The sequence below is a fragment of the Geotrypetes seraphini genome, chromosome 1 (genome assembly GCF_902459505.1).
Source record: "Geotrypetes seraphini chromosome 1, aGeoSer1.1, whole genome shotgun sequence".
NCBI classification, from domain to species: domain Eukaryota; kingdom Metazoa; phylum Chordata; class Amphibia; order Gymnophiona; family Dermophiidae; genus Geotrypetes; species Geotrypetes seraphini.
The window spans coordinates 32,781,228-32,796,556 of record NC_047084.1 but is presented as its reverse complement, the minus strand read 5'-3'; the positions used below and the strand labels follow the sequence as shown (position 1 = coordinate 32,796,556).

Sequence of the window (15,329 nt, the reverse complement as noted above, 5' to 3'; positions counted from 1 at the left end):
AGAAGCCTAATTTTACTGTCAGTTGCTGTTTAGTTTCTGATCATACTAAGGAAACCTTATGACTGCTGCATAAACCATGCAAAAGAAACTGCTAGTGTCTGGCCAATTAGTAACAAATCTAGAAATATTTTGTGACTGCATTGGTATAATATGTTCGGTGTCAGAAAAATGTATCTTAATCTGCTTTATTACCCAGTAATTATATCATCTAACATTGCAGTTATAACATAGAGGCTCATTTACAAAGCACTTACTGTAGACACACAAAGTAGCATAGTAGCCTATGGTATTTTGTGTGTCTAAGTCAGTGTATCGCAAACTGTGTGCCTCCTGAGATTTCAGGTATGTCGCAACACATAGGCGAGGAGGAGAGTTGTCCATGCCGGCTGACTGCCTACAGGATGTGCCTCTTGCAGTGAGAGGCATGTCCTGTAGGCGCCTTCTAGCCAGCGTCTCTCCTCCTCTCCCTGCACCTCCCGGATCCCTCCACTAAAGCGGGTCGCGGCCAGATGGGCCTCTGCACATGTGTGGACGTCAACGCAATGGCGTCATGCATGGCCGTGATATCATTGCATCGACATCTGCACACTTTCAGGTGCCTTTCGGCCAGGGCACTGGATTTAGTGTGCCACCGGCCAGAAAGTTTGCGAGATACTGGTCTAAGTGCTTTGAAAATGAGCCCCATAGTTTTTTTGAAAGTGCGAATAAACAAGTTGGTAAAGATGTTGATGTAATATGTCTGGATTTCCAGAAGGCATTGTCAAAATACCTCATGAGAGACTCCAGAAGAAACTGAAAAGCATTGAGATCAGAGTTGACTGTGGGTCATCTTTTATGACCCATGACCTGTGGTTGCCAAGCTGTGTGAAGAGTATAAATAAGCCGGCAATGAATTTTGTAAAGCAGGAATATTGGCATATACAACCAGTCTGAATGTTTTCCGACATTCGGCTTTGCCGTTTGCATTTTCTCTCTGAACAACAGAACCATTTTGAATCGTGAGGTTATAATGGAATAGAAATAAAGTTATATGTTATATACAAACTGTCCGATGTTCACGAATGAGATGGTTTATAGTCATTTCTAGACATCTTGACTAATGTTTCACTACTCTTACACAGCTAACGTTAGAACGCCGATCAACAATGTGCTGCTATCAAGATGGTCACGTTCATGTCATAACATGTAAACATAGAATTGAACTTAACTGATCAGTCAATCATCCTAGAGATAAACAAGTAGGCCTATATAATTCTGCAGCTTTTTTCATTTTATTACATAACAGTACACTGAAATTGGAAGAAAAAACTTATTTTCAGCATTATATTAAAATTTCATATTGCTACAGATAAATTTTATCATGGGTCAGTGACCCGTGACCCATATGGCACATCCAATATTGATTATCCATTGACCCATTGTCAGCTCTGATTGGGATAGGATTCAGTGGCCTGTTATGGATTGGGAACAGGTTAAAACAGAGAGTAGAGCTAAATCTGCGAGTGTCTGGTAGTAGTATAGAAATAATAAATTGTTGTTGTAAATCAGTTTAATGTAGAGGTCTGTGCTCACATTGGTGTTTTTTCATAATAGAGATTTTCTTCAGCATCCTGGCTGCATCGTCCTGACTAGTGGATTGTATTCTCCTCCATCCAGTAAATGGAGATAGAGAAACTGACTTCTCCCAGTGACATCACCGGCATAATAGCTGGTGCTCTGTGGAAAACTCCAGTATTTTCTCTACCTCCAGCAGGTGGTAGGTTGTTCAGGCTGGCACTCTGGCCTAGCTCCCAGCTGTACAGGCTAAGACCACACCGCTTGGTCAAGCCTAACGGCCTTGCTCACAGATTCCTGGTGTGCAAACCGAACCTGGTTGAGTGTGGAATGTTCTTCCTCAGACTCAAGTCATCTCCAATGGGCAATAAATTGGCAAGACACTTGGCTCAGATCCTGCAGAGCCCTTGTTGCAGGGGGTATGGATCACATTCCCATCTTCTGCTTTGATCTACTTTTTGTGGGTGTACTTTTGGACTCCCTGCAACTCCAGGTGACCCTAAAAAATCAAATTGTACAGGAGAATAAAGCTAATTGGAAAAACAAAAGAAAGGAAAGATGCTTCTTTAAGCATTGATTAAACAAAACCCCATACCCAAGAGAGTCAGACAGGGAGGGGGTGAGATCTCTGGAGTCCTGGGCTGTGGTCAGTCCTGGTGCAGGCTTGTGAACATCAGCCATGTGGCTGGGAAGGCTGATAGGTTTCCTGCATGACCTGTAAGAGTCAAGTGCTGAGCACATCTGCAGTCTCTTCCTGCTCGTCTTGAGATGAATCATTTCTGACTTTGGAAATGGTCCTGGAGGGGGGACAGTGAGGGTCCCTTGACCTGTCCAGAACTGCCCCTGCTGCAGCATTGGGACTCATGATTCTGATGCCTTTGGCAGGATTCTGTTGCAGTTTCACTGTAGCAAGATGTTTCTCAGCCGCCCCCCCTCCCCCAGTTGGGACCTGGGAGGGTGAGGGTGTTTGGTGCTTCACCTTTCCTAGAACCAGACTCCAGGGGGCCCTGATGGAGCCCCTGGGGTCTCAGACCCAGAATGGCTAGCAAATAGTCCTGCTAGTCAAACAGGTGCTGGCAGCTAAGGCTGGCCTTCAACTACAAAGGCAGGGGGGATGTGGGGGGGGGAGGTCTGCTGGGGGCCAAACATTATAGAAGTGATTATATTCTGTTGGGAGTTCCCTTGACCACTGGGGGGGGGGGTTGTGGGGAGGCAGGGACCTCTCGAACCTCCAGGTATCCCCTGGGGGATGTTCCAGGTAGGTGAGTGGGAGGGAGCTCGTTTGTTGTGGGCTGGGGGAGTGGGAACGGGAAGATGGGGGCTCTTTTGGGGTGGGGAGAGCAGAGTGGGCTCCAAGCACTTTGAAAAGGTTGGGGAAATTTATGCAGGTTCCAATCGATACTCAGGTGGGGCTCACATAACTGTTTTATGCAGGCCCTGGCTAGATATAGTACAGACAGGACCCACTTAAGCTCTGGCAAGCACTGCAAGACAATTCAGCCATGGATATTCAGTGCTGGTGCCCTCATATTGCCTGGCATTGAGTATCTGGGGCTAAATTAGCCAGCAGCAGTCAGTGTTAAAAAAACCCAAAACAAAACACTGTCTGCCAGTGGCTGTCAGCCTATTAATGTAAATATTGATTCCAGAGCTTCAGTTGACAGGCAGATTAACTAATTTATAAAACTTTTTAAAATCTCCAACTTTCGAGGCAAATTAGACTTTATTTTCCACAATCAAATCTGTGTCAGGTAATACAAGCGGTGGTTCTGTGCCACTGTAATAATTGTATGCAGTTCAAGTTGCTATGCCTCAGGAGACAATAGCTTCCCTTCAGCTGGTTCAAAATATGGCTGCAAAAATGAACACAGGTGGGGGAAGTTGGGAACAGAGTCTCCCTATTACTCATTTCCCAGCATTGGTTAACAATTAAGATTAAAATCCTGTTCAAGTTACTTATCGCATTTAGAGCATTCAATGGAATAGGCTCAATTTACCTAAGATCACAGTCAGACTGTAGCTTAAAAATTGCCTGAACAAATGAAATTTGGTTGGCAAGTGCACCTAAGTATACTTTTCAAGTTTGTCTACCACAGATCTGGATTTCACTTCCTTCTGAGCTTAAACTGGAATTCCAATATTTGGTTTCCTAAATACTACACACATGTGACCTCTTTTTGCTAAAGTGCAGTACGTTTTTTGCATTGGAACTCTGCTTTAACTTCAGATGATTTACAGTAGATGCAAAGGTTGTACAGTAATTGTTGTGAGTGTGCCGGACATTGTGAGTGTGCTGGATGTTGTGAGTGTGCCGGATGTTTTTGTGAGTGTGCTGGATGTTGTGAGTGTGCCGGATGTTTTTGTGAGTGTGCTGGATGTTGTGAGTGTGCCGGATGTTTTTGTGAGTGTGCTGGATGTTGTGAGTGTGCCAGATGTTTTTGTGAGTGTGCTGGATGTTGTGAGTGTGCCGGATGTTCTTGTGAGTGTGCCGGATGTTCTTGTGAGTGTGCCGGATGTTGTGAGTGTGCCGGATGTTCTTGTGAGTGTGCTGGATGTTGTGAGTGTGCCGGATGTTGTGGGTGTGCCGGATGTTGTGGGTGTGCCGGACATTGTGAGTGTGCTGGATGTTGTGAGTGTGCCGGATGTTCTTGTGAGTGTGCCGGACGTTGTGAGTGTGCCGGATGTTTTTGTGAGTGTGCTGGATGTTCTTCTGAGTGTACTGGATGTTGTGACTGTGCCGGATGTTGTGGGTGTGCTGGACGTTGTGAGTGTGCCGGATGTTTTTGTGAGTGTGCCGGATGTTTTCTGAGTGTGCCGGATGTTTTCTGAGTGTGCCGGATGTTCTTGTGAGTGTGCCGGATGTTCTTGTGAATGTGCCGGACGTTGTGAGTGTGCCGGATGTTTTTGTGAGTGTGCTGGATGTTCTTCTGAGTGTACTGGATGTTGTGACTGTGCCGGATGTTGTGGGTGTGCTGGACGTTGTGAGTGTGCCGGATGTTTTTGTGAGTGTGCCGGATGTTTTTCTGAGTGTGCCGGATGTTCTTGTGAGTGTGCCGGATGTTCTTGTGAATGTGCCGGACGTTGTGAGTGTGCCGGATGTTTTTGTGAGTGTGCTGGATGTTCTTCTGAGTGTACTGGATGTTGTGACTGTGCCGGATGTTGTGGGTGTGCTGGACGTTGTGAGTGTGCCGGATGTTTTTGTGAGTGTGCCGGATGTTCTTGTGAGTGTGCCGGACGTTGTGAGTGTGCCGGATGTTTTTGTGAGTGTGCTGGATGTTCTTCTGAGTGTACTGGATGTTGTGACTGTGCCGGATGTTGTGGGTGTGCTGGACGTTGTGAGTGTGCCGGATGTTTTTGTGAGTGTGCCGGATGTTTTTCTGAGTGTGCCGGATGTTCTTGTGAGTGTGCCGGATGTTCTTGTGAATGTGCCGGACGTTGTGAGTGTGCCGGATGTTTTTGTGAGTGTGCTGGATGTTCTTCTGAGTGTACTGGATGTTGTGACTGTGCCGGATGTTGTGGGTGTGCTGGACGTTGTGAGTGTGCCGGATGTTTTTGTGAGTGTGCCGGATGTTTTTCTGAGTGTGCCGGATGTTTTTCTGAGTGTGCCGGATGTTCTTGTGAGTGTGCCGGATGTTCTTGTGAATGTGCCGGACGTTGTGAGTGTGCCGGATGTTTTTGTGAGTGTGCCGGATGTTTTTCTGAGTGTGCCGGATGTTTTTCTGAGTGTGCCGGATGTTTTTCTGAGTGTGCCGGATGTTCTTGTGAATGTGCCGGACGTTGTGAGTGTGCCGGATGTTTTTGTGAGTGTGCTGGATGTTCTTCTGAGTGTACTGGATGTTGTGAGTGTGCCGGATGTGGGTGTTCTGGACGTTGTGAGTGTGCCGGATGTTTTTGTGAGTGTGCTGGATGTTCTTCTGAGTGTACTGGATGTTGTGACTGTGCCGGATGTTGTGGGTGTGCTGGACGTTGTGAGTGTGCCGGATGTTTTTGTGAGTGTGCCGGATGTTTTTCTGAGTGTGCCGGATGTTCTTGTGAGTGTGCCGGATGTTCTTGTGAATGTGCCGGACGTTGTGAGTGTGCCGGATGTTTTTGTGAGTGTGCTGGATGTTCTTCTGAGTGTACTGGATGTTGTGAGTGTGCCGGATGTGGGTGTTCTGGGCGTTGTGAGTGTGCCGGATGTTTTTGTGAGTGTGCCGGATGTTTTTGTGAGTGTGCCGGATGTTGTGAGTGTGCCAGATATTCTTCTGAGTGTACTGGATGTTGTGAGTGTGCCGGATGTTGTGAGTTTGCCGGATGTTCTTGTGAGTGTGCCGGATGTTTTTGTGAGTGTGTCAGATGTTTTGAGTGTGCCGGATGTTTTTGTGAGTGTGCCGGATGTTCTGAGTGTGCCGGATGCAGTTGTTCTATTATACACATCTTAAGGATCTTCTCAACTTCATGTTTCAATTTTATTAAAATTTGTTATACAGTAATCCACAGACAGGACTGAAATGATAGAAATATAGAAACACGATGGCAGATAAAGGCCAAATGGCCCATCTAGTCTGGCTATCTGCTGTAACCATTATCGCTTACTCTCTCTGAGAGATCCCACATGACTATCCCAGGCCCTCTTGAATTCAGACACAGTCTCTGTCTCCACCACCTCTTCTGGGAGACTGTTCCATGCATCTACCACCCTTTCTGTAAAAAAGTATTTCCTTAGATTATTCCGGAGCCTATCACCTCTTAACGTCATCCTATGCCCTCTCATTGCAGAGTTTCTGGATAAAGGGAAGAACTACAATATTTAAAGAGAAAAGAGGAAGTAGGGAGGATCGAAGGGGAGGGAAAAAAAAACAACCGGCAATAATGCAGGATTAAAAAGCATCTAAAACCATCCTTAAAAGGGCGATTATAGTCCAAAGACTTCATGGACAGTATGTTGAAATCCTTTGTTCAATATGAGGTGGAAACCATAAAATGAAATAGAATGCTGCAAATTATTAGGACAAGAAAGTGAAACTGAGAATTTCATAATGCCCCTATATCACTCCATGGTATGAGCATACCTTAAGTATTGTATGCAATTCTGGTCATTGGGGACGCCTAGCCGAGTTCCACACGGAACTCAAAATTGATTAATGAGCGTAAAGACAGAAAGTTACAATCCATTTTAGAGTAAAGCAGAAAAGTAAAATAACAGTCATATTATGTGTTTCAGATCATTAGCTGGTTCTACCAATCTTTGCCAGCTATTATTCTTGCCCATGCTACACCCCTAGCTATGCCCACCTGGGATATTCAGACACTAGAATTTACATGCACCACTTTAGGCCAGGTTCGCAAAGCAAACCGATTGTGTACCTTACGACCAAATTTCCCTCCGGCCTGATTCACTTACCTCTCCTGCAATCCGCTTCAAATCCGTGCATGCAAATGAGGTGAAACGCATGCAAAGTAGGCTTGGAAACGATTCACAACACCAAATTTCACATCCAACCAGGCTGGCTGAACAACTGAAGAAGCGACTGCTGGGGACCAGTGGAAAATGTCTTTCCAACTGGAAGCCCTGCTCTCTGCCCTCTGCAATCTCTCCTGCCTGCTCGCCCCAAATGCCGCCATGCTCTGCCCAGCTTCTGTCTCCTGCTGCTCGCCCTGCTCTGCCTCGATCTTCCCCGAATCTCTCCTGCCGCATCGCCGTTCTACTGCCCTTCCCCGAATCTCTCCTGCCCTTCCTGACCTGCGAGCCCATGGTTTTAACCTACGGGTTTAAAGTGGGTTAAAACCCCAGGCTTGAAGGGCTAAAAACTAAAGTTTAAAAAGTAAAAAACAATAAACTAAACTAAGCCTTAGGTTTATATACCGCAAAAATAAAAAGTCGCGGCTGGGACAGACATGCGCAGACCATCTACAGATGGTCTGCGCATGCGAATGGATCGCACAACAGCGATCCATGCAGGCAGATGGGGGCGTTCCTCTGATCACCCTCATTTGCCTATTTTATCTTCTTGAATTCGTTGGACCTGCCCGGATCGGAAATCTAGCCCTTTATAAAATACACTTAGAAAGTTGTGCACATAATTTTTAATTAGCACCGAGTATTGTTAATTGCCAATTATCGGCACTGATTAGCTTGTTGTGCAATTAAAGTTGCATGCATAAATCAGCAATGCACACAGATTTGTGCACACGGCTTTGGCTGCGTTATATAGAATCCAGGGGTATGTCCGTACTTCCTATAGAGCGGTATATCAAACGGAAATAAACTGTATATAAAATCCTGAGTGGTGAGGAATGGGTAAACACAGATCAATTGTTTACTCTTTGAAAAAGTTATATGACTAGGGAACACACCATGAAGTTGCTAATTCCAACACAAAAACCAACTTGGAGAAAACATTTTTTTACTCAATGCATAATTAAGCTCTGGAATTCATTGCCGGAGAATATGGTAAGAGCAGTTAGCATAGCTGTATATAAAAATAAGTTTAGAGTGAGTTCCTGGAGGAAAAGTCCATAAACCTTTATTAAGGTAGACCTGGGGAGAGCCACTGCTTAACCTTGGGGTAAAGTGGTATAAAATTTAGCCATATTTTAGGATCCTTTCAGGTACTTGTGATATGGATTGACTACTGTTGGAATTTGGCTTTGGATATACCTTTGTTCTGATCCAGTATGGCATTTCTTATGTTCTTATGACTAGGTATACCAGTTTATTTCAAAGAATATGCACAACTGTTCCTTTTTTTCCCTTATAGTGACAGTATTTATCAGTGAATTAAGTAATGATAACATAAACAATGAATTCTTTATGTTATCATCGCATTCTAAGCCCGAGATGCTAGCCAAGTCTGGTGACAGATAATCTTTTAATAAGCAGACAATTATCTAAATTGTTATGGTTTGTGTGGAAAATTGGAAGGCAAATAACTCATTCCATTTTGCTCTCATCCCTTGGATGAAATTCTGTAGTAACACAATTAAAACATATAAGCAACACAAATCTTTTCAATACTTTTCTGCTCATCAGCTTGCATAATCACACAAATGCAAGTTGACCACATCTATGAGAGACATCCGGAGGGTAATTTTATAACAGGCCACCTTGGTTTGGAGGTTGAGAAGGGACTTTACTTTCAGTATATTTTATAAAGACAGAAATGTCCCTACAGTATGCTCTTTACGAAATACTAGAGAAAAAGCATCAAGTCATTCCAAAATTGAGGTCATAGGCTTCCACATCTGCTCAGGAGCAGGTAAATGTGCATGTAAATCATGACTTCACTTGTGATTCAGCCAAAATACACTCCTGAACATACTAAACCAGGGTCATGTAAAAGTATAAGAACATAAAAACATAAGAAGTGCCGCTGCTGGGTCAGCCCAGTGGTCCATCGTGCCCAGCAGTCTGCTCGCGTGGCAGCCCTTAGGTCAAAGACCAGTGCCCTATTTGAGTCTAGCCTTACTTGCATATGTTCTGTTCCATTAGGAACTTATCCAACCTTGTCTTGAATCCCTGAAGGGTGCTTTCCCCTATAACAGCCTCTGGAAGAGCCTTCCAGATTTCTACCACTCTCTGGGTGATGAAGAACTGCCTTACGTTTGTACGGAATCTTTTCCCTTCTAACTTTAGCGAGTGCCCTCTCATTCTCTTCATCTTGTTTTTCTTGGTGGGAGGGGGGGAGTTATGAGGTGGGATGTGAGGGGATTACTGCTGATTACTGCATTGTATATTAATACCTGTTCTTTCAGAGGATGCTTAAAAATGTGAAAATTTTGTGGTGAATTTTCAATGGTTTGGAAGCTGGTTATATAGAGATTTGTATGATGCTTTGTGGGTTAACTATGTTATTCACCAATAAAAAAAATGAACTGGAGAACGAGAGGGCACTCTCTGAAGTTAAAAGGGGATAGATTCTGTACAAATGTAAGGAAGTTCTTCTTCACCCAGAGAGTGGTGGAGTGCTCTCCCAGAGTCTGTTATAAGGGAAAACACGCTCCAGGGATTCAAGACAAGGTTGGACAAGTCCTTGCTGAACCAGAACGAACGCAGGTAGGGCTGGTCTCGGTTAGGGCACAGGTCTTCGACCTGGGGGCCGCCGCATGAGCGGACTGCTGGGCGCGATGGACCACTGGTCTGACCCTGCAGCGGCAATTCTTATGTTCTGAACTGAGCATAACTCGACCTGAATGTCTCCGTTCTGATCTCTTGTGTTCTACGTAAATGGGGCTTCACATCATGTTGTTGCTATTTCTTCAATTTAATTTGCCTCTTTCCAAGTTTATTTCACTGTTCTAATTGTATATCATGCTGGTATTTGGTCCTTTTACTATAGAAATGCTTCTTTTATGATGTACAGTAGGTCACCTATGTCAAGTTACTCTTGCACACCACTTTGAGTGAACCTCTTCATTAAAGCAGTTAATAATTATTAATTAATAATTAATTAAATTATACCTGCATTGTTTCTTACATTTCTCTTAAAAAATTATTTCCACAGGTTTAACTAGTATTCCTTAACTGGCGTTCCCCATTTTGTCAAAGAGGTATTCTATGAACAAGAAAGTTGGTGAGTAATATTTTGATGTTATTATTTGTGCATTGTTCCATTTGAATTTGCTTGCACATTATCTATTCCTTGGTGGACATCTGTTCCTTGATGCCTTTCCTGATTAATTAGACTGGGGTCGGCCTGTACCACAGCGCACTGGCAATGCTCTCGATCCCACTCTGCTCTACCTTACTTTGTCTTTTCTTTCCTCTCAATAAAGCAATTCTTCATTTTCTGAATTCTCTCCCCTCCCCTTTCTTTTCTTCCTCTTACAGATATTATCCTCCTTCTTATATAATTCACTAACTGCTCATTGCTAATACGTCAACAGCTTGTCACCCTGTAGTATATCAAATTTTAATGAAACTTGAAAGTTGGATATTAAACTTGGTACCTCAAATTCGTTTTTTGACTGTTTTCAAATATGAAGGAGGGAAAAGAAAGAAGAAGGACTGGATTTGATCAGTTGATAGCATATGTCTGCTATTTTGTGTAGGCTCCATATGCTGTGTAGTGATTTTATAAGAGGACCCTATTTGAGAACTCCAGAAGGTACCTATTTTGTAAAAGCAATCCCAATTTGGTACAAGTCAAACTACCATGAGGGATAACAAAATCCACAAACCAATACCCTCACTCAATTAAATATTTTTGTGGCCTTTCAGAATGGTGGATACTTTTGGAAAATGAATAATATCCAGATCAATATCATGACTCTTCACAGATCTATTTTTTACATCGTTTTCAACATCATCTTTAAATCAAAATTTTAAAAAATGATCTATATTTCTTTTTTGAACTTTCTTTTATTAAAGTTTCCAATTTTATGATCACCAAAATCATTCATATTAAACATTTACAAATATAACAAAAATCAAAATAAATACAAGAAAAATAGGAAATTTTTCCCTTTGTACTGTTAGTTCACAGTATAAGGGAGAGAGCTTTAAAATAAATCAGAATTTCGTAGTTATTAAATCATTATTAGGTAAACAGACAAGCGAGCCTGAATATCACCTAGGCCTTCATATTACAAGCCTTCTTCTTGTATGTTAACAGGGGTACTAGCATTGATCACATCTTTACCTGAGATAAATCTTGACAATTGTGAAGACTCAAAAAATACATATCTAGTTCCCTGAATATTAACTAAACATTTACAAGGAAATCTAAGCACAAATGTTGCCCCCAATTTTAGAACCTGAGGACGCAAAATCAAAAATTGTTTCCTCTTTTTTTGGGTCGCTCTGGATACATCTGGATACATTCTGATCTTGTAATTCATAAACTCTTTATCTTTAAGTTTAAAAAATATCTTCAACAACCAATTTCTGTCAGATTCAAAAGCTAATTGAACAAAAAGTGTAGCCACTGATATCTGATCAGAGTCTGATCTTTCCAATATATTAGTCTAGACCAGGGGTGCCCAATGCGTCGATCGCGATCAACCAGTAGCTCAGGAAGGCAACGCGAGTCGATCGCGGAGCCCATCCCGGGCTCTGTGATAGACTCGTGTTGCCCTCCTGATCTACGGGCCGATCAGCCTTCCTCTCCAGTGTTCTCTCTAGGGCCTTTTAGCTGGGCGATCCGCCCAGCTGTCATCTGCCGCTGCTGAACATTAAACCCCCCCAAAAAAAAACGGCTTGGAGATTTCAGCCCGTAGCGAACTTATGCTCCAGGCTCTAACGTGTGCGTGCCGGCTTCTCTTCTCTTCCCTCCGAAACCGGAAGTTATGTCCGGGGGGGGGGGGAGAAGGGAAGCCGGCATGCACATGTTGAGAGCCCTGAAGCAAGCATTCACTACGGGCTAATGCGGGAGACAGGTTAGTGAAGCATTTGTTCTTCTTCCTGCCGGGTCCTGCCTACTTTCTGTTTCCGCGAAGGCAGGACCCGGCAGCATTTCCCTCAATAGGTTGATCACGATCTTGGGCTGATCAGCCTTCCTCTTCCCGACGGCAGAATTGACGTCGGGGAGAGGAATGCTGGTTGGCCGAAGCAGGGAGAGCTTGGGGCCTGTTATTGGTGGCGTTTGGGTCCTGGTCCCCAATGGTAATGGCAGTGGCAGTGGCTTGGGGGAAGGCAGGGAGAAAGAAAGAAAAAGGGCAGGCAGGGAGACAGAAGGAAAGAAGAGAAACAGAAAAAAATGAAAGGGAGGCAGAGAAAAAGAAAGGGCAGGGAAGAGGAAGGAAAAGTTGGGGGAAGGAATGAGGTCTGGAGGAGAGGAAGCATACAGGCTAAAAGAAGGGAAGAAAGATTGTATGCACAGTCAGAAGAAGAAAGTGCAACCAGAGACTCATGAAATCACCAGACAAGGTAGGGAAAATGATTTTATTTTAAATTTAGTGATCAAAATGTGTCTGAATTTATATCTGCTGTCTATATTTTACACTAAGGTCCCCTTTTACTAAACCGCAATAGAGGTTTTTAGCGCAGGGAGCCTATGAGTGTCGAGAGCAGCGCTGGGCATTCAGCGCAGCTCCCTGCGCTAAAAACTGCTAACATGGTTTAGTAACGTGGTTTAGTAACATGGTTTACTAACGTGGTTTAGTAAAAAGGGAGGGGGATATATTTGTCTATTTTTGTATGATTGTTAGTGAGGTGATAGTGCATAGAGTCATCTGCTTTGACCTCTTTGAAAAACCCTGGAATAGGAATGATGATTAACATTTTCTATGCGTACAGTGTGCTTTGTGGTTTTTTTTTTATTTTATTGTTGGTAGATCATTTTGGTTTGGTCATTTAAAAAGTAGCTCGCAAGCCCAAAAAGTGTGGGCACCCCTGGTCTAGACTAACATAACTAACGCTTCTATAACAGGAGCCTGTTGTTCCTCAGCTGTTTTCTTCTTTCCAACTGGAAGATAATAACCCTCGACACAGGTGGAAAAGAGGTTTGCGGAATTTTCAAAAAAAAAATTTTTTTTTAAATCTATATTTTTATCGAGTTGTCAAATTCCAAAAACTTTGACTTATCTTAGTAGATGAAGCAACTACTCTAATTGTGACTCTGGCAAGTCACTTAACTCTCCATTGTTCCAGGTACAATATAAGTACCTGTATATAATGTGTAAACTGCTTTGATTGTAACGCCTAGAAAGGCGATATATCAAGTCCCATTTCCTGTCCCATTCACTTACTCAGTCACACAGAGAACAGCCTTCCAACATAGCGCTGTGTTTTACTTCTGTTGCATCAGGGAAGTCAGACTGTGGAAAAAACCCCAATCTTTTATTGTGTAAGAAAGCTTTTTTATGCACATAAATACGTGGCCCACGGAAACTCACAAATTCACATCAACTTAATGCACATCCAATTTTTCTTAGCTCAATGCTCATCTCTTCAAAATGGCTGCTGGAATCAGATTATAAAGAACCAGATGTCAGCGGGGCACCAATCAGCTTACACCAAAGTCATCCAATTATTCATTGAGCCCATTAGGGTTATCAGTATGCAATTTTATAAAAGCAATGTAGGCACCTATATGTATTTTTAAAAAAGGCTCCCAGAACAATCCCCAATAGCACACAAATGCTAACACACACACTTACACCTCTCCAAAAAAAAGTTGCAAATATATTCATGTACTCTATAGTAGAGAATGGCATGGTGACAAAATTCATCACTGTCCCCATGGATAACCGCAGGAAACCATCTCCATGTCATTTTTTAAGGAGAGAGGGAAGAATCAGAGTATGAATGGGAACAACTACTGATCCTCAAGCCTTGCATTGAAGAAGGCTTGTGTAGAAGGACTGAGATTGAGATAAGACAGTAAAGAATGACGCAGGATTCTTTCCCATGGTTATCTTGGGGACTAGAACGGTGATGAATTTTGTCACCATGTCATTCTCTACTCTATAGTATCTGTGTACTTAGCAGCTTCATCTCTGTTCCATCCAGGTGTAGCATTATATGTTAAGAAGGGCCTTGAATCGAATGGACTGAAAATTCTACAGGAGCTGAAACACACCTTGGAATCCTTATGGGTAGAAATTCCATATGTAAAGGGGAAAAGGATAGAGATATGAGTCTACTACCATCTGCTTGACCAGGATGAATAGACAGATGATGAAATTATATCAGAAATTAAGGAGGCTAATAAACTGGGTAACACAATAATAATGGGTGATTTCAACTGCACCGATATTGATTGGGCAAATGTATCATCAGGGCATGCTAAGGAGATAAAATTCCATGTTGAAATCAAGGATTGCTTTATGGAGCAGCAGGTTCAGGAACCGACAAGAGGCAAAACAATTCTAGACCTAGTTCTTAGTGGAGAGCATGATTTGGTGCAGGAGATAATGCTGTTGAGGCTGCTTGATAACAGTGATCATAACATGATCAGATTTGATATAATCCCTGGAATAAGATCACACAGGAAATTCAGTACTATAGCATTTAACTTTAAAAAAGGAAAAAAAGACTATTATAACAAACGAAGAATGGTAAAAAAGAAACATAAAGGAGCAGCTGCAAAGGTCAAAAGTTTAAATCAGGCATGGATGTTATTCAAAAATACCATCCTGGAAGCCCAGACAGATATATTCCATGTATTAAAAAAGGAGGAAGGAAGACCAAACGGCAGCTGGTGTGGTTAAACGAGTGAGGTGAAAGAAGCTATTAGAGCTAAAAAAGAAACCTTCAGAAAGTGGAAGAAGGATCCGACTAAAAATAATTGTAAACACACAAGGAATGTCAAGTCAAAAGCAAAGGCTAATAAGGAAAGCAAAGAGAGACCTTGAAAAGAAAATTGCACTTGAAGCAAAAACAGACAGTAAAAACTTTTTTTATGGCAAGAAGCAGGGAAGAAAATCAGTTAGACCGCTAGATGACTGAGGGGTAAAAGGGGCTGTCAGGGAAGACAAGGCCATAGTGCAGAGATTAAATGAATTCTTTGCTTTGGTCTTCATCGAGGAAGACGTTGGGGAGTTACCAGTGCCAGAAATGATATTCAATTCTGATAAAGCCAGAGAAACTCAAACAAATCTCTGTAACACTGGAAGATGTAATAGGTCTATTTGACAAATTGAACAATAGGAAATCACCTGGACTGAATGCTGATAGAATTGAAAAATGAACTTGCAGAACTATTGTTAGTAATTTGAAATTTGTCTTTAAAATCCAGCATAGTACCAGCAGACTAGAGGCTGGCCAACATGACACCAATTTTTAGAAAGGGTTCCAGAAGTCATCTGTGAAATTATAGAAAGGTGACTCTGACGCCAGTGCCGGGCAAAATGGT

At 42.7% G+C, this 15,329-nt stretch overlaps 1 protein-coding gene across 4 annotated transcripts in view; it reads left to right on the top strand.

Moving 5' to 3' along the window:
* The window catches only part of LHFPL2 (LHFPL tetraspan subfamily member 2), a 455,941-nt gene that overhangs the window by 222,935 nt on the left and 217,677 nt on the right, over positions 1–15,329 (top strand). For all 4 annotated transcript variants that reach the window (XM_033929476.1, XM_033929484.1, XM_033929504.1 and 1 more), the window contains one exon: positions 10,038–10,106. The gene's annotated coding sequence lies outside the window, so the exon portion shown is untranslated. The remainder of the gene's footprint in view (positions 1–10,037; positions 10,107–15,329) is intronic.